This window comes from Excalfactoria chinensis, chromosome 1 (assembly GCF_039878825.1).
Source record: "Excalfactoria chinensis isolate bCotChi1 chromosome 1, bCotChi1.hap2, whole genome shotgun sequence".
NCBI lineage: Eukaryota > Metazoa > Chordata > Aves > Galliformes > Phasianidae > Excalfactoria > Excalfactoria chinensis.
The window spans coordinates 79,685,723-79,705,052 of NC_092825.1; the positions used below are offsets into that span (position 1 = coordinate 79,685,723).

At 41.7% G+C, this 19,330-nt stretch overlaps 1 protein-coding gene and 1 long non-coding RNA gene across 2 annotated transcripts in view; one reads left to right on the plus strand and one right to left on the minus strand.

Moving 5' to 3' along the window:
- Nucleotides 1-19,330, plus strand: part of DPT (dermatopontin) — a 143,263-nt gene that overhangs the window by 63,943 nt on the left and 59,990 nt on the right. The gene's annotated exons all lie outside the window — the stretch shown is intronic.
- LOC140252707 (uncharacterized) overlaps nt 441-19,330 on the minus strand; it is a 195,200-nt gene continuing 176,310 nt past the window's right edge. The window contains exon 4 of the long non-coding RNA XR_011903694.1: nt 441-571. This is a non-coding gene — a long non-coding RNA (uncharacterized lncRNA). The remainder of the gene's footprint in view (nt 572-19,330) is intronic.

A 19,330-nucleotide genomic window follows, 5' to 3' on the forward strand; every position in this document is an offset into this window, starting at 1 on the left:
TTCTCATGCAAATCACATGTAAATTAGTGAAGTATAACATAAAATTAAGCATCACATGATAACTACATTTTGGGAGTGTCAGAAATGGCTTCTGAGTATGACGTGGTTAAGAGAACACCTGGCTAGTTCAGTCTATGTCTCACATGTCAGGGCTGACTACTGAACCGATTCACAGAACTTCTTATCTTACAGAAGGTTTTAGAAGTTCTTTCCCATTAAAAATATAATTCGGTACAATGAAAGCCCAAGGAAAGTGTTCTTCTGTGGAATCACTCAGAACAATTCTAAGTAATCTTGACTTTTCATAGCTTAAGGCTTTGGAGACATTATTAAGATAAAAAATAGAGCAACTTCATCGTAAGAATCAACAATTACCCGCAATTAGATACAGCAAGATAAAATTACATTACTGGAGAGAAAAGATCTACTTACAGTAGTTCCAAATAGACATCGGAACTATTCATCTTCTGTACCGCTGTTATATTCCAGCTAGACTTTTTATTTTGAGATAAGTGAATCTGAATGAGCTGTGCCAGAATGACAACATTCTTGGGATCCATTTGATAGTTTCCTGTTGAAAAGAGGCATTATAATGAAATTAATTTAATAACATGAAAGATTCAGAAGAATGGTAATGGACTACAGAGTCCTTTATCTCTCACAGTCTTTTATGGTCATCACTTCAGATAAGATTCGTCTACTCTATGATGGCCCTTTCTCAGCGAGAGGCCAGTCACTGAGCAAAATGCAAGACATCACATAAATTATTCCTATCATCTGTAATAGTTAGAACTTATTTCAAAAACACAGTGCTAATGAAACATCATTAGACAGACAGTGGTATTAAGTGTCTTGGTTCTGTGGCTGCATTTAGCTCAAATGAGTTGTATTAACGGTCCTTACCTGCCTTTAGATCCCCAGTATGTACTAACATGCATGTGTTCCTACACAGACCTGAAAGCCTGCTGCCCGTTCTCTCACCTTAGCTATATCCCCATGAAACTGCTCATTCTTTGGAGATTTATCAAGCCCATACAAACAAATTGCCAGCAAACATTATTATCTCATACCCATCCCTCCTCCCAGCTCTTCCTACATACACAAATGAGACACAGCATGCTTTTGCTTAAAAACCAACCCAAGGTACTATGGTCAAAATCTATTTTAATTTTTCAACAGGTAATTAGAAGTCTGTTTAGAGCAAGTTAACATTCTCATCCAGCTTCTTGTGAGGAGTTATCTGTACAAAACCACATCAATACAACCTGTAGGGCTGAATTCAAGGACAGCGGCCATCACATGGAAACTGTCCTATGGCCAGAACTTGAACACACTGGTAGAATTTGTTACCACTGCTACACCTATTCTGTGACTAATCAGAAGCTTTTAGTTTCAAGGGCACATCCTAATGTGAAATAAACATCCCAGAGCAGCCCCCTCCACTCACCTGAATCACTTACAACAACAACAACAACAACAACAATAATAATAATAATATTTATTTATTTATTTATTTATTTTTGAGTGTACTATCTGTGCTAGTCTTGCTGGTGTATCTTTTGCAAAGCCTCTACTAACTACAGTCAGACTTCAGCAGCAGACCTAGGAAGTAAAACAGAGTTTTGAATATGTTTCTGGCTCTTAGCATTATACAGCTAGATTTTCAAGATAACAACAACAACATCTGAATAGTGTGACTTCCCAGTAGTAAAGACATGCTGGATCCTCAGCGTTAGTTCCTGATGAACTGAAAAAGGCTGGGGACATAGAGGCAGACACACAGTGTGGATGTAGATGTAAGCTTACCTCTGGGGCAGCTGACTTAAAGCTCTGACAGACAGCATAGAAATAAGGGGGATTTTTAAACAGTTGTGCCTTAAAACGAATCTCCTACCAAACCTTGGTCTGGTTAAACCTTTGCAGAGTCAGACAGAAAGATCTTCAATTAATACTCCCTATTACCAGCTTAATTGTCTTACTTCCTCAGTTCCCTTGGGAGGAGAGTGTCAGTATGCACAGTGATACCTATGTGCATCCTTGCTCTTGCTCTCTCCTCAAGAGATATTCTTAGCATATATCTGATGTTGCTGCCATGGCTCCTGCCATTGAGAAACAGAAATCATTACACACCTGCTAGACTTTTTGCTCCCATAAATGCATGGTCATATAACAGCATAACAAATAGAGAAGTTCTATAACAGTTCAATCTATTTGACAATAACTGGTGGAGAACAGCAAATGAAAAGACAAACCACCAAAAATAGCACCACTCTTAGACAAAAGAGTAGACCTGCTGTAAATGGAGTTGGGAGAGATCAGCTTGCACAGCCAAGAACATTCACCAGTACAACTCTGTCCAGAGCTGTACAAGTTTCTATTCAGTCTTCCTCCAACATTGTGTTTCAACACTGTCCTGTGGGGACACTTTCTAGGAAGCATGCATAAATTTCATGTCAAAATACAGCTGTATCTAGCTTCAAATCAGAGTCATGGGGAAAGTTCCCATTGGTTTCAGCAGAACTGATTCACATCAATTCATCTGACATAACTACAGCTGGACGCTATGCATGCAGATACCCAACACTGGTTGCACATGGACAACATATCACATCAATCACAGAGTGCACCAATAACTTCACGGCTATTAAACAATCCAGAGCTAATAACTAGGAACATGGAGATAAGCACAACATGTAGTACTTCCACAAAGGTTTAAGGGAGCTCCATGAGGTAGTGGATATAGTCCTCACCCCTCTGTGCCCTGTAGAAATCTCCAGCCCATGGATGCTAGTTTGATCCAGCTATACTCAGGACCAGGCAATGTTCTACCAAAGTCAGTGTGATGCTATTATTGTGAAAGCACAGGAATAAGTATTATCTGTTGTCACACTTGCATGCTGTTCTGATATACCTGTAGCGATTAAAAGTGAAAAGCAAGCAAGCTGGTTGCAATTTACTCCAGGGTGAGAGCTCAAAGAGATCTGGTAGACCTGCTAGCAACTGAGCTCTTTCCCCAGCTCACCTGCAGTAACATCTGCATGTGTCTAGTGACAAGAGGCGTACATAAAGGAAACAGTCAAGGAAGCAGTCTACTACCATTACTATTTGAGGACAATAAAAGTAAATAGAACATGACAACCATATTTCAAATCACTTTTTTCCTGCATTGTGCAACATAAATGCTTCCTCCCCTGTCCTCCCATTTATGTACCATAATATTAGTTAAGATTGAGATCTAGTAAATTAGACAATCTTCAGTTCAGTTTTCCACAGCACTATTAACCCTGCCTAATAGGGTTAGTCAGGCAGCAGGATGTGACAGGCTACAGAGCTGGCAGCTTAACACAGTACTGTTATTCGGCCTTCTGCCTTAGACATACACTCACATTTATTCCAACAGGCACACATAAACAAAACTCAGAGGTCAATCCTATACTACAACTGTGTGAAACAATTAACTTATACAACTGATTAATGTGCACTTTTTCCTTACAAGACAAGTTCCATGTATCCCATCAACCAATACCTTCCAACCAAAGTATCTGTATTTAGGAATTTAGTACATAATCATTGAATCATAGAATCACTCAGGTTGGAAAAGACCTTAAATATAATTGAGTCCAACCACAACCTGCCCATACTACCCTAACTCTAACAACCCTCTGCTAAATCATGTCCCTGAGCACCACATCCAAATGGTTTCTAAACACATCCAAGGATGGTGACTCAACCACCTCCCTGGGGAGCCTATTCCAGTGCTTCACAACCCTTTTATGTAAAGAAGTGGTTTTTTTATATCCTACCTAAACTTACCCTGGTGCATTCCCATAACAGTGCTCTTGTTCCCTCATGTTTTAATGGATTGATGTTTAACATAGAACATTATGACTTTAAAGGTGGCTCAGTCGCACTGTAGTCACAGTATAAGCACACTGCTGTGTTCAATGGCACAATCACTAACTTTCCTAATTACTCTGCTGGGCAAATAACTACACTACTGAAATCTGTGTTACATTATTGTCCTGAAACTGTCCCGGAGTTCCATGTCCTTCAATATCTTGTAACTAAAAATGGAACTCTCATCTCGCTCCCAAGAGGTCTCTAATTAAAATAGGTATTTTTAGACTTTAGGTATACTCAGATACAATGCAAGTGATACTATAAATACTTTTGTGACTTTATTTTCTGATACATTTAGTCCCCAGAAAAAGGACAGAAAATTTGCCTTCACTGTAATGACAGTCCAACCTATGAAAATATGTAGTGGGCATAGAAGAGAAAGGAATAAAAACAGCAGTCATTCAATGACTTTAGTTAGCCTTTCGACTACAGTAGGTGTTACGACAGAAACAAATGACAACTGCAAGACAGCAAATGCATCACCAGCTTCAACTAGATTCTAAAGAGTTTATTTCCCACTTATTCCCTTCTGTCTTTATCTTCCCAACAAAGAAGCACTCTGCTATTTCAGTTAAGGTTAGAAGAGGCTTCAGGGAAGATGAGATGAAAGTAGCTACACTTTCATAAAGTTCCTAAAGGCTCAAAGTGAGAAACATGTTCCTAAGATCACACTTTGAGTTTCCTACAGTACAACAGGAAGAGGGGCAGAGACATCAGGAGGAATCTTCTGTCTCCTCTTGGGCCTGAGTAGGACTTTTGAACCACTACTTCACCTTGTCCTGATGCTGTACTGAGTGTGCAAGGCATAGCAGGCACACCTGACTAACCCTCTGGCTTGAGCAGGAAACTGAAAGGACTGAGGCTACAGAAATTGCAAAAAGTCATGATTTACAAAACAAAAAGCTTTTAAGACTTGTAATTAGTTATTGAGCTAGAAAACACACCTCACTACTCATAACCACTTGAACACATATAACCTTGTCTTCTTATTAGTCGTCTAATAACATAGGAAGATATCTTCACAATTATGAAGAAAAGAGAAGGGAGAAAGAACCTAAAAGATAGCTGGGAAGATGTGGGATGGTTTCAGAAGTCCATCAAACTTCAGCTCATATTTTATTCCTGACAGAATCACACATTATGAATGTTGCATGTAAATTTTTACCTTCCTTTTCAAATTATAAGTTAACCACAAAAATGTAGGTAGCATTTCCTTGACACCTGTAATGGAAGGTCTTCAGGTCAATATATTACATGAAAAAAAAAAGAATAGAAAAATCCACTGCACTACCTGCTTATGTTAATGGCTCACACAGCTTTCTTGATGCTGATACATACAATTTTATAATACTTCCCAAAAAGAAAAGTGACATCTCTTAAATGTATTTTACAGGTAGGGAATTTTACAGAGTGGATTGACTAACATCTCATGACAGCTAGGAACTTACCGAAGGTCTCTGAATTCTGGACTAATACTTAAATTATTGTATCTTCCTTCCTTTTCATCCCTAATTGAAGCTGTTAAGCACTCACTGCGAAACAGAGTAGCCCAAAAAATGCATTAAGATTTTGACCCGCATACTTTTGCTGTTCTACTCTCATAAATTTCTTGGAAATCAGAGTAAGCTCAACTAAGAAGGGCCAGAGGGCCACAGGAAAGCACAGTCTTTGACACTGGAACTCATTTTCTACAATGAATTCCATTTTCATGCACTGCAAACAGTATGTTTTGTACTCAGCGCTCCATGAAGATTGATCTGCTCTCTAAAGACAGAAGATGCAGTAAAGAGAAATATGAAGAAGATCAGGTAAAATTTATATGAATCCATTAGGAAGCCCTTAACAGTGATTCTAAACTATATTTGTGTTTTGCTTCTCTGTAGTTTTGCAGATGGGGTAGGTTCTTTTATTAGGATGAAAATATAAATATTTCACACGATGAGCTGCTTATTTTGTGGGCTTCCATTGTCCTGGAGCAAGCAAGAGAGGTGCTTTTAGCCTTAACAATTACAGCAGCTGTTCAGAAAACTGTAAGCACTCTACGGGATCAAGTCTTGTCTTTATTACAAGAAAGAAACTGAAGCACAGGTGTTACTGTCAAACACATCTCACCTTTGGAAAAATTCAGCTGTATTCCTTTTCTAGTATACATATTACTGAGCTACACAGACCTTTGTTATTCAATATAACACTAGAATTGTCTGTAATTACTGGCTTCTGCAGTCACATTAACATAAAATATCATTTTAAGTTATACAGACCCAATAGCATTACTGTAAACTGACTGCAACTTCACTAAAGTAATATAGGTTCAAGGAGGATAAAATCTAGTGAACATTTAGTGACTTTACCTAACTGTGGGTTTTACTACAGGTGAAGAATCATCATGGGTAAACAACACTGAAACTCTTTGTTCCAACTACTAACCAGACAAGGAAACTGGCACTCAGTCAGTGAAAGCTCAAAGTCAAAAGAATTCACAAAACCAGCAGCTGTGGCAGCTGAGGCAGCTGAATTACCTACCTGGAGACCTCAATTATATCTACTCATAAAGCTGAATTTAGTTATTCAGCAAGACACTCACCTAATTTCCCCCACTCGCTGCAAGGTCATCAGGGGGCATTATTCTTTCCAGGCCAGCTAACTCTGATAACTATTTGTAGGAGGTATTCTCCCGAAACAATTGTGTGTGGAAGTCCCTCATTATTGTTGTTACCTCAAACAATGTTTTCTGAATTATATTTGGAATGAGATAGTTAAGGACAATTCAGGCTAACCCAGGACTTTACTGTGACATGCCACTTTCACCAGAGTTCAGCTTGAGCTAAAGCTCCTACCCTCACGTAACTGGTTATACATAGGAATATACAGAAAGTTATATACATGTTGAAAGTAAACTCATCCATCCATATAAAATTTGTTTCAGTTCAGAAGACCTGAAAAGATTCAGATCCAGCTCATGCTTGCATAACAAGCCTAGGATCTCAAGCAAAAATTCTAATAAACTTTTCTGGGTAACTTTCAACCTAATGAGATCCACTTCCATGAATTAACAAAGTTAATATATGTAGTTGCCAATACTAAAATCTACAGCCACAGGCTTGGATAAATTAGGAAATGATCCCTCATCCAAGCCAAATTGCTGCAGCCCTTCATAACTAAGCAGCTGTAGGGGAAGGCACAAGTAGGTACAGAATCCAATCTCAAATCTAGTCTTAGTTGAGGCTACAAAGACATAAACCATCTCCTAATGACTGTAACACAGTCTTCTAGAGTGGTTTGGTATGTTCCACAAATTCTTCTTAAGTAATTCTGAGCCAGTCTTGCTGAGCCATAACTATTTCAGTCAGGAGTGGTTTTTTGTTTGTTTGTTTTGTTTTGTAAACAGAAATGGTTTTATTGGCATAATACACTTTTATACAAATATGACGTTCATTCACAGTAAAGGTGAGCACAGAGCTTTAACTCCATCGGGATATTTAAAGCCACTGCAACTTCTCTGTGTAGACAAATCTCACAGTGCAAACCCTCTGAGATTGATCTGTCACAGTTCTTGAGATTCGTTTTGTCACAGTATTGGAGGGCTTCCCAAAACTCACTGTCCTGAATTATTGCCCCAGTACGCACGATTTTTTTCCAGCAGTTCTGCTTCATAAAAGGAGGCAGCAGTTCCACCCAGGAGCCAACAGCCTTCAAACCCTACATCCTTTTGTTTCTCTTTCATACAGCTGACCTTGAAATGTACTTGCAGCTATTCTTTCTCTCTCCCTCTGCGATTGCTCTGAAGAGCTCACTCTGCCTGTCCACTTGACGTTCCTGAGTCATTATCTATGTCTTAATATCCATCACTGAGTGTCTCACATGCAAGTTAAAGGACAGAACTAAAAAGCTTCACTCCTAACAACATTTCTTGGGGAAGGGGGGGGGAGGGAGGCAAAGTAAAAAAAAAAGATTCCAAGCTATGCCTTGTCATGACTCTCTTATGGCCTTGTATTGTCTCTGCTTACCTGCAGCAGGAATGGATCATACCAGGTTTCAAAGACCTGACTGTCTGTGGATGATGCTAATCTCCCCTCAGAGGAGAGAGAACAATATGAATTCACGATGCTTTCAGTTATTTTGGAAAAGGCAGTGATTTAATCCAGTCCCAGTGGCTCAAAACTGCTCTCATGTGTTCTGATTCTTCAACCCAAGCCTTCAACCCAATTCTGCTGTCTTAGTCTGCTGAGGAATTGTCCTGCAGCCTCAGGGAGGAGATCAACTGGGCCAAATGCTGAAATCAGGTGGGCAGTAGAAGGGTTGGGATGAGCTTAAGAGCATCTACTCCCTCTTGCTCTTTGTTAGCTAGGAGACAGACATGTGAGCTGCAGTAGTCTCTCCCTGTAGTGAATAGAGCTGCACTTACTGCCACGTTCTTTGACTTTTATGCTGGTTCTTATCTTATTGATCCTCTCTGCTTTCTTGCTACAAGCTATCAGCAAGGACCACCAGGAAACTTGAAAATGAGCAGATCCAAAGACAAAAAGCACCTCTGTGCATCTCTCCCAAAAGTTACAGGAAATATTTAGGGATCAATAAATAAATAAAAATAGAGTTTCCTATTGACTACTGGTATAAACCTAGCAAGGTCTCTGCTTTTTCTATCTTTTTTAGCTGTGATGTCCTACTAGTGTGTCTGTGAAATGCAGAACATCCTCATGTAGATTTGCCAGGCCTGGACTTGGAAAAGATGACAGAATGTGAATTATGCAATCACAGAGCTCATCTTATCCAAAAGATCCAGGCTAAGGAAAGAGGAATCCTGTAAGAACAAAAGGGAAAAGGAGGGCTAGCCCAGCAGAATGTAAGAACAGAGGTGACTCAGGGACTTTCAGATCTCCAGAGGCAAGAAAACAAAGGCTCTGTCTGCAATATTGAAGCAACCCCCTGAAATCCTTCTTGTTTTCCTCCTTCTCCAGAGACATGAGCTCTGGGCAGTGACATTTTCCTAAAAACAATGCCTAGTCTCTTTAGGCTGCATGATCCATTTGCACACTGGAACCAAGAACAGCATCATCCAGATGGGGGACACAGGAAACGGTAGTGTTTTACAAAGAAACTAAAACATGAGAAGGGGCAGAAGATACATAATGGAGGACAGAGCCATAGGAATTTGCTACAACGGTCCCACTGTTCCTTGAGCACTGCAACAGCTTACAGAAATGCTCTGCAAAAATGTCACACAGAGCACTGTGTCAGGCCCTGAGGACAGCACTGAGTATTTAGACTTCAGTCAACAAGCCACATTTGAGGAGACATACCACCTTCGGTGATAGGATGAAGACACCTTATGCAAACCAAGAAATCTAACCACTAGAGAACTCCTGCCTGAGGGCATGGTATAACTTACAGAGGAGCCTAATTTTGCATGTAAGTGGTTATCATGCTCTTAGATCACTTGGATTGGAATATTTAACAGTGAGAAACATGTAATTCACAGGGCCATGGATTTTTAGCCCATCTGTGGCTCATCTCACAAGGTACGTCTTGCTTCTCTATGCAGAGGATTTGCTTGTGACCTCACACTCAAGTGATGATCTCATGCTTGCTCTGTGCCACTTATTTCTATGGAATTCATCCTGTTTTACCATAGGGAGGAGAATTTGGCTTACTGAGATGCACGTGAGAAAACTGGCAATCCAAGTAGATGTCACAATGACTTGTCATCTGCATCTCCCCATCTGACAGACAATCCTTGAAGGGGAACATCTTCCAAAGATCTACCATACCTTACATGCCATAGCAAAAACCCCAGGTATTTTATTTACATTGCCAAATTAACAGAAATACTCAACAGAAATGATCTTGGCAGTGTCTAATAAGCCTTTTAGGAGGCTTTCATTTTTCTACTGCTGCAGCTTTTCAAAAATTAATGCTTTGTTTTGACTTGACTAAGGGTTGGGGTGGGTGGGTGGTCTGAAATCCATATGGACCGCTTTAATTACCTTAGTCACACCAACAGATATAAGGTACCACAGCATCCTCTGTTTTTTCCTGTCTATTTTTTTCCACTTCAGTTACAAACCACGTTTATCCATGTTTCTCTCTGTAGTGAGCCACAGTTTATAAGCTGTTTGCTGCCTGGTGACTGGTTTCCCTATTAATAACAAAGTTTTCAAAAGAGCTCAGCATGTTGTATTGTTATTCTTTCACTGACTTTAAATAGAACTTATTTACTCCACTTTTCTGTGGTTTTACTTGTTCATTATCAGTAAGGTGAGTCACATTTGTCAGTACTTGGATGAGAGACATAAAAGAAGCTCTTGCTTAAAACTTTGAACCAATAACTCTACACAGTACCACAGAGTCTTCCCAGAATCATAAATAGCCCAAGTTGGAAATAGCCACAAGGATCAAGTCCAGCTCCCGGCTTCATTTGAAACCACCCAAAACCCAAGCCCTACGTCTGAGAGCAGCATCCAAACACTCTTTGAACTCAGACATCTCAGTGCTGTGCCCACAGCCCTGTGCAGCCCATTCCATGCCCACCGCCCTGTGGTGCAGACCCTTTCCCTGACCCCCAGCTGCCCCTCCCCTGGCACATCTCCATGCTGTCCTCTCGGGCCCTGTCACTGTCACACAGAGCAGAGCTCAGCGTTGCTAACCTGCTCCCTGTGAGGAGCTGTAGCTGCCATGAGACCCCCCTCAGCTCCTCTGCTCTGAGCACAGCATGGGACTTTGGCTGCTCCTCACACTTTACAGCCCTCCTTTGGACACTCTCTGAAGTTTCATGTCCTTAAATTGTAGCACCCACTGCTGCACCCAGAGCAGGAGGTGAGGCTGCACAGCGCAGAGCAGAGATGTGGGAGGGTGCTGGCAGTGCTGGGCATGGTGCACCCCCAGGTACAGTTGGCCCTCTGGGCTGCCATGGCTCTCCACTGGCTCACATTCAACGTGCTGTCAACCACAACCCAGACCCCTTTCTGTAGTGCTGCTCTCAAGCCTCACGTCCTCCAGTCTGTTATAAATACCCAGGGTTGCTCCATCCAGGTGCAGAATTCAGCACTTGCTCCAGTTAACCTTCATTCAGTTGGTGATTGCCCAGACCTCTAATTTATCAAGATCTCCCTGCAAGGCCTTAACAGAACTAACAGCTCTTCCTAATTTAGGGTCATCCACAAACTTATTTAGTGTTCCTTCAAGTTCTGTATCCAATTCACTTATGAAAACATCGGCAACAGCTGGCCCTAAAATGGAGCCTAGGGGGAACTGTATTAGTGACTAGCTGCCAGCCTGATGTAAACCCATTTACTATAACCCCTTAGACTTCTGAAGATGCTCTGTGATGCACTGCAAAAAAGCAATAGACCAAATCTTTAAAGATGCCTTTTCTAGAGGATTATTATTGGAAATTATGCACCTCAATTGAAATTCCTAGTGTGCTCTCCCTCCCTGAGTGTCCTAGCAGCATCTGCTTGACAAATGGATGTCTTGTATTTCTTGAACTGATTAAGTGTATATGGTGTCACACAGTGCCCAACAGCTGTTCAGCCAGCTACAGCTGAGCAGTTCTTATTTGTGTGTGTGCAGCCTTGGAATCCCAATATATTTGCAGTTCTGAAGGGGGTTTCCTGTCCCATAGGGTGAATCTCTTCCTTTTGATTACTGAAATCAAACTTTTGCCAGGCACATAGCATTCTAAGACTCCAGAGATGCACAAATAACACTCAGGCATGCTTGAGAACTAAATACCATTTGCTTGGGTGCAGTACAGCCACATTCATGTAAATCCACTGTCAAAGAGAAACTAGTCTTAATATACAGTCTATGCAAATACAAGAAATTGAGAAATCACCTTCCTCTTATTTGTGGGACATCATAAATTCTGGGTTTCGAGAGCTTCAGCTCTACACCACTGGCTGCCAATTTCTTTACTTCTCTATTTACTGAGGCTTGTGTATTTCCTCCAGGTGTCTCTATGTTCAGATCACCCTTTCCCTCTTTATGGTAGCAGCCCCCAGACCCAACAGGAGCACTGCACTCAGGCTGCTAGTGTGTTGCAGGCAGGCGAGTAGCCACTGCTCCTGGGGACCTGGTGGGACTGTTAGTTTATCTGGGAAGTGTGATATAAAACTCATGCACCAAGCATAATTTCCTTACTGGTTGTCATCTGGCTGCAGGGGTTCCTAGATGCTGTCTAGATTCACAGACTCAGTATATTAGGCACAGTGCTTAGAGCTGGGACTCAATTGCGTGCAAGGTTGTTTGTTGTTCTGAATTTTTTCCTTCTGTAATCTTTCTGTGTTGTAGCTTGTATTAGCCAGTGGGGTGCTTTGAGAGAGAAGATTCTTGAGGGTTATTAACAAATTATGTTGTGGTAAAAGCAACTGTAAATAGAAGTTGCTTATTTAATCATGGAAGTAATTTTAGGGTCTGATTAAACTAAGGAGTACAAAATTGGGGTTGGGAATTGTGGCTTTTCTGGATGGTCAAGAAAAGTGCCTGGATATGTAGGGCAATCATGCAGGAATCAGAGGAAAAGGCTGGGCAGAAGAATTTCTAAGGCACTCTCAAGCATACCACAATGTTTTAAAGCTTGTTCAAATTAGAGGTGCATCTATACAAATGCCAGAAAAGATGTGCAATCTAGGTATTTTCCACTCTGATAACTTCACAATCTAGTCTTTATGCAGACTTACCCAGACTAAAAAGCCCCCAGTTTCATTAACAAGTTACTTTTGCAAAGTTTTGCACTTGCTTTAGCCACTGTGTTCCAAAGTGAACAACTCCTGGGAAGAAAATACACTGAAAGAAGTTAATCCAACAGTTTGTACCACAGTTTCCTTGCCTGAGCTATCTTCAAATCCTAATATATCACAGAACACGCATTACACAAACACATTACTAGTCAAATAAGTAAAGCTGCTAACAACTGCCACATCTAACTCTAGAGTACCCAGTGACTGCCTGGTCTGGGAGAAAGGCTGAAGAGCTTCACCCTAGATATAAGTTAGAACAGCATCTGTCTGGACTGTAAAAATAACAGGAGGAACCTGTGAAGCTATTTCCTATCGTAAAAAGACTCTTCCTTTGAGGGCTTAGGATATCTCTGTGAAATTGTCTCATTCTCTAAATCTTCATTTGCTGTCAGCAAGATATACCTGAAAGCACACAGCTTTGTAGGGATTATTCAAATCACAGACAAGACGTTAAGGAATTCCAGACATTGAAAAAATGTCACTCTTTATAAGCGTGTTTGCAGAACATTTTAGTTTTAACTTGCTCTAATATTGAGAGACACTAAAGAAGAGGCCAGGGCCTTAATAACATACTTTTTCCTATCTAGATTAAAAGGCAAGAGGAAAATATATAACATTCCTGCCCAAGGTCTGCCAGAAGGGTTACAAATACACTATTCAAGGCAATATATGGACACAGGCCTGCTCCAAATTACACCTGGCTCAACAAGCGCCTCACCACATTCCCAATGAAATGCTTATCTCCTTTCATCATGTCTGCATTCTTATATCTTCTCATTCCCTCAATAACTAACCTACTTCATTCCTTCACCACATTCTCCCCAGTCTCCTTGTCCCCACTCCTTCTTTCTGGGCTGTGTAGGGATGGGGTCAGGAAGGACAAGGCCCAGATGGAACTGGACTTGGCAAAGGGCATAAGAAAGGCTTCTGTAGGTACAACAGCTGGAAAGTCCAGGAGGGCATACTAGGTAGGTGACAAACACACCATGGAGGACAGCTGGGCACAAAACAAGATAGTGAACAATACAAGAAGGCTGGTAACAACAGACAAGAAGACTGATGTATTCAACCTTTTTTTGCCTCAGTCTTCACCGGCAACTGTTGTACACACAGCCCTCCAGCAGGTGGTTCAGAAGGTGAGACCTGGGGGAGTGATGCCCTTCCAGCTCTAAGTGAAGATAAGGTATGTGACCACCTGAGGAACCTGAATGTTAATAAATCTATGGGTGCCAATTAGATGCATCCCAGAGTTCTAAGGGAATTGGCTGACATGGTCACCAAGCTGCTCTCAGTGATGGTGGTCATGGTAGTCAGGTGAAGTCCGCAGTGACTGAAAAAATGGCAATGTCACGCCCATTTTTAAGAAGGGTAGAAAGGATGACCCAGGAAACTACTAACCTGTCAGTTGCACCTCTGCGCAGGGGAAGATCATGGAGCAGATCCTCCAGGCAGCTACGCTAAGGTACACAGAAAACAGGAAGGTGATACGAGATAACCAGCACGGCTTCACCAAGGGCAGTTTCTATATCGTGTCCAAAATGGCCCTTCCTTTGCTGGAATCATCTCCCTTCCAAATACTATTAGGCTTTTGGCACTTCTTTTGCCTTTCAAATCATAGGACATTATCCCTTTCCCATGAGAATTATGTATTTTGACTTATCGAGCCTATGCCAGCAGAACTGAGGGCACATCTTGATATCCTGGATGAGGTACCCAAAGTAGGTTAACTATCTGCCTTCACTTACAATGCAGCACCTGACAGTGAATGCTTAGCATCTGATGTTTATCCATTTGAGACTGTGGTTGTTATTTGCGGCTCAGACCATGGAGTTCAATGCTCAAGAGATTTTGACAGCCTTTGCTGCATTGAAATGCACCAAGAGAACAGGATCATCAAGAAGCTGTCAGGATTGGTGCAACGCCCATGCATACCCAAGGCTCTGCTCTGTTCCTACTCAGGGAGGTGTCATAATAGCATCTAAAGACTTGACCACAAGGAAGGGCTAACTAGGTAGGTGACAAACACACCATGGAGGACAGCTGGGCACAAAACAAGTTACACATAGAAAAGTAGGACATAGAAAGCACTATCTTCCCAGTTCAAAGATGGGAACCGAAACAGTAATTAAGATGTGTCAAGGTCACTCAAGAATTGAGAAACAGCGATGAGAACAGAAATTTCTGTTTTTCTGAGTCACAGTTCAGTACCTCAGTCACAAGACCATTCTTCATCTCTCACTCTCACCCCAAGGGAAAAACATGTCACTCCTATTTGCTTAACTAGCAGCAGTCCTATCTACAGGCTGTCCATCTTCCCAAGTGCACACACGGAGTCCCAGCAATCTGAAGCAATAGCGACACATGAGAGTTTACCTCCCTGCTGGAGGCACATGACACAGCTGATGTGCATTAGAAAGGCCGCCTGATTCATTCAGTACCATCAGAGTTCATGCCTCTTGATATCAGTGCAGACAAGAATTCTCAGCCCGATCCCCCTCAGATTAAGTTTCTGAACGTTCCCTTTATGGCATGTGGAGAGAATCTGAAGGAGAGTTCAACAGCACGTATATTTTCCTGGCAAGGGGACGGGCCTTTGAAGCTCTCAAGTGGTCCCAGAATAAATTTCATGACTTGGGAATGAACAGTATGCGCTGACAACGTCTTTAAAGGCAATCATCAGGGCAGCCTTTCTTGTGCCCACTGCCGTGCTGTGATCTCATCAGATTTTCTGGAAAGAATGCAAAGAGCTGGGTGGGATTCCTTTGTGGGTGTGCACAGTAGTGGGGACATTAGCTAGAGAATTAACGGGGGACACTCTGCCTTGAGAGGCAGCTGTAGGTTTAGGCCTTTAGACCTTGCTTCAGAGCAAGGTGCATAACTTCATATGGAGTGATGAACTCAAGGTGGCATTATGCTTAGCCATTTGCTTTTCCATTGCTGGCTAAAATTCATTAAGGTATTCTGCAGGAGATGGTTTTCATGTTAAGCACAAAATGATACTTGGACCCTTAAGAAAAAAACTGGCAATGAGAGATTTTGTGAGAATTTCATCCACTCTACTTGATGGTCTTTTTTTTTTTTTTTTTTTTTTTTTTCATGTTAAACATGAATTTGGCATCATATTCATGGCATTCTGTCATATATTTCAATCCTCCTAGAACTGTTTTAGATGAAAACCTCTGCTAGCTGCTAAGTGAAAACCTCCAGTTATATTATGCACCCCATATTCAAAACCTATGAAATCATGGAGGAAGTTCTGAGTTCAGACAGAAAAGCTGAACAAGTCAAACTTCCTCAGTTCCTCCTTGTGGCCATGTGATCTGTTCTTTAAATATCTTGTAACAAAGCTTTTGGCATGTCTGAGAACAGGCACCAACCCGCTCTAGACCAAGTTTCACAATCCACACCTACACTATAATGGAAGTTTGGCTTCACACTCCTACCAGGTCCCAGGCAAAGGCTGTGCAACAGAAACAACAGCAGGAACCAGTGTCTGCCTGTGGTGATGTTTCCAAGCTCAGGACATTTTTTTTACAATGGGAAGGCAGAAGCAGCCTTAGGGTATGATGATCTTTCTTCAACAGGGAGACCCACTCATCTCCTGGCCTTGCCCAATTGGATCCCCAAGTTTAAGACCATTTTTCTTTACCACATAGGTAATAGGAATAAAGGTGTTATTGCTGTCTTACTGATGTCTGCCCCCGATTTCAGGAACAGATCAGTAATTGACATCAAAGCCACCAGCAAAAAGCTGGTGACAGATGAGCTGGGTAGGTTCTGTAATTGACAAGAGAGAAAATCCTGGGGTCTCCCACTGAGATAAGCTTTCATATCCTTGCAGATTCTCCCACCTGCTGGAAAGCAGTGTAGGCAACTATGACCAATGAGTTGAATGTAACTACATACAAACACATACAGATGTTGTGACTGTGTGCCAACATACCCTTCAGCAGAACAACCTCTACTAGAGTTTAGTTCACTATTTTTTCCTTTCCTTCTCCTTATGCTTTGTCCCCATACTGTAAGGCAATGCACTGCCACATCACCACACATGCACAAAGCATGTGACGTTAGTCCTCTGAGCCAGTGAACTCCCAGAGCTACTTTAAAGCAATTTTAACCACAGTTCTGAGAAGGAGTGGTACAAAACCAGTAGCTGGAAATCACTGTCAGAGAAAGGGATGTGACAAGTAGGCAGCCTGATGAGAGAGGCCGAGCAGTACCACATGGAAAGAAGATCGCATCATGGGTTCACTGTTTGTGACCTGCAGACCTCAGGGTTAGAATATGTTGATATTAGCAGGATGTGATCCTTCAGGGGAAAGGGGATGAGCCAACATGATTCATCTGGCTAATCACAAACTGGAGCAATGAAAGGGAAGAATACTCCTGAGCAAAGCAGAAGGCTTTGCAACGTAGAAGCTCATGTTTCTAAAGTGGGCTTCCCTTCAACTACTCTACCAACAAGAAAGACTGAAAATTCTCAAGAGGGTAAGACTGAGGTGTGTTGTTGGGGGTGGTGAGATGTGAGCTCCTAAGTCTTCACTGTAGTGTGAGAGCTTCTTAGCTGGGAGAGAGGATGGGGAGGAGAGAGTGGGAAAGATCTTTCATAGAATCACCAAGGTTGGAAAAGACCTACAAGATCATCCAGTCCAACCATTCACCTATTACCAATAGCTCCCACTAAACCATGTCCCTCAACACAACATCCAATCGTTCCTTGAAGACTGAGAAGTCAGACTCTGTGATACAAAACAGGAAGAAAGTTGATCAACAGAGTTGAACTGAGAGCAGAGCTGTGTTTCGTAGCAATCCAGTTACAAAAGAAACACCATTGCTTTTCCTTCACAATCAATTAAAAATTAGGATAAAATGTTGTGTTTTAGTTTTTTTCCCCCCTCTTTATGTAGATAAAATATAATTTACCTTCTTTGGTTGTTTGCAAGCAGGGATGTGTGTTTAATTTCAGAGTGTATTTTCACAGAATGTTCTAGAAAATCTTTAACATCTTACCAAGTACCTCTGCTCTTTGGATAAGAAGTTCATAAGCACTGAATTGAAACACCCAGCTTTATGTCTCTCGATTCTCTTGCTTCTTGGGAACAGAGAGGGCAGAGAACATATAAATCTCTGGCCACTGTAGCAGTCTCTAAAGGGACATCAACCTCTGGCATAGTTAGAGCCAAACCTTAACTCCTTTTAATAACATTTTCTTTGGATCCTTTTTAATCTTTCTGCAGGATAAGGGTCAGCTGGGTAAAATGTTAGCTTAAGTCACCTTGCCCTGCATAATTTTCTCTGAGACAAATATTAACTTGATTCATCTGCAAATCTGATCCATTATGATTAATCATTTCACAGACACTTGTGGCACTAGCTGCATTTATACATAACCAAGTCATTTTCCTGGTGCGTGACTGTTGCAATTGCACCAAAATTTATATCCATACAAATGGGACAGAGACAGGAAGACAGTGAAAGGCAGGATCTTCTGCAAACAGCTATCTATTCAGATATCATGCTCACCATGGTTGCTTTGGAGACTGCCTGACTGAAAACACACACATCTGATGAGAACCGTCTTCATCCTCATCACAACTTAAAACACATTAGTTACAGTACTTCACAGAAAATTTCCCTACTCAAAACACCAGCCTCTCACAAGCCTGCTCATCCCAAAGGCTGTAGCGGTATAGACAGACTGCACATAAATTTTGTTTCTGGAGACAGAATAATTACAGTAGAGTGTAAAAGATATATAATTTGTTGTTTCTCCAAGCTGAAGCACATGCAGAGTTGAGCTGCAGCTCACTCTGCCTGTTGAAGCATACCTACACGTGAGGTTCCTTGTGTTATAGATTTCCCCCAGAATAGCCACTCCAGCTCATTTCAGCAGCCCTGCATAGCAACTGCAGTATCTTCTGCCTTTGCTTTCTTCTCCCTCAACTCCTTTTCTCTTCCTTGCATTATACTGACAGGAGTGCATGTGGCCCATTGGCTCACATGACATCACAACAGGTTTGTGTCCTGCTTTGGGACACTTAGTCACCAAAGATCTCCTTGGGGCATCACATGATGCCCTCACCAGCTGTGTCTGTCATTGCATAGAGAGAGAGGTGCAACACTGCAGAGCAAACAGGATAAAAAGAACACAATCTGGGACAACAGTGCATGGTTTCTACTCTTGGCGAGCAAGATCTGCTCTGTCTTCTGTGTTAGTATCTACCCACTGCACAGCCCAAGACACTCCAAAAGCTATGCTTTCTATTGGTAGCACATTTCTATTGGTAGATCGCTGCCCTGGCCACAGCAACAGTAATTCATGTCTGTTACATTCCTCCTTCCCACCTCTATGCTGTTGTTTTGGCTGTCTACAGCCATGAGAGCTGACGGATAGAGCAAATGGGGGAACCAAAAGATGCCACAGTGGCTTGCCACATGACACCTGAGCTGTGTGCTTCAGCTGCAAGGAGATGAGGGAGCTTGAGACATAGACTGAAGTGGAAGGGAAAATCAAACAAGGGAGAAAAGGTAGAAGAGATGCCAGCTTTGTGGTCAGGCAGGGAGTAGAGATTTGGCAGATAATCTGTTCTGCCTCAGACTTCTTGAGCAGCTTTAGGCACATCACTTGGTCAGTTTTATCATAAGTTCCTCTTCTGTCAAAAGTTGCTGTGAGAGGAACTACCACAAAA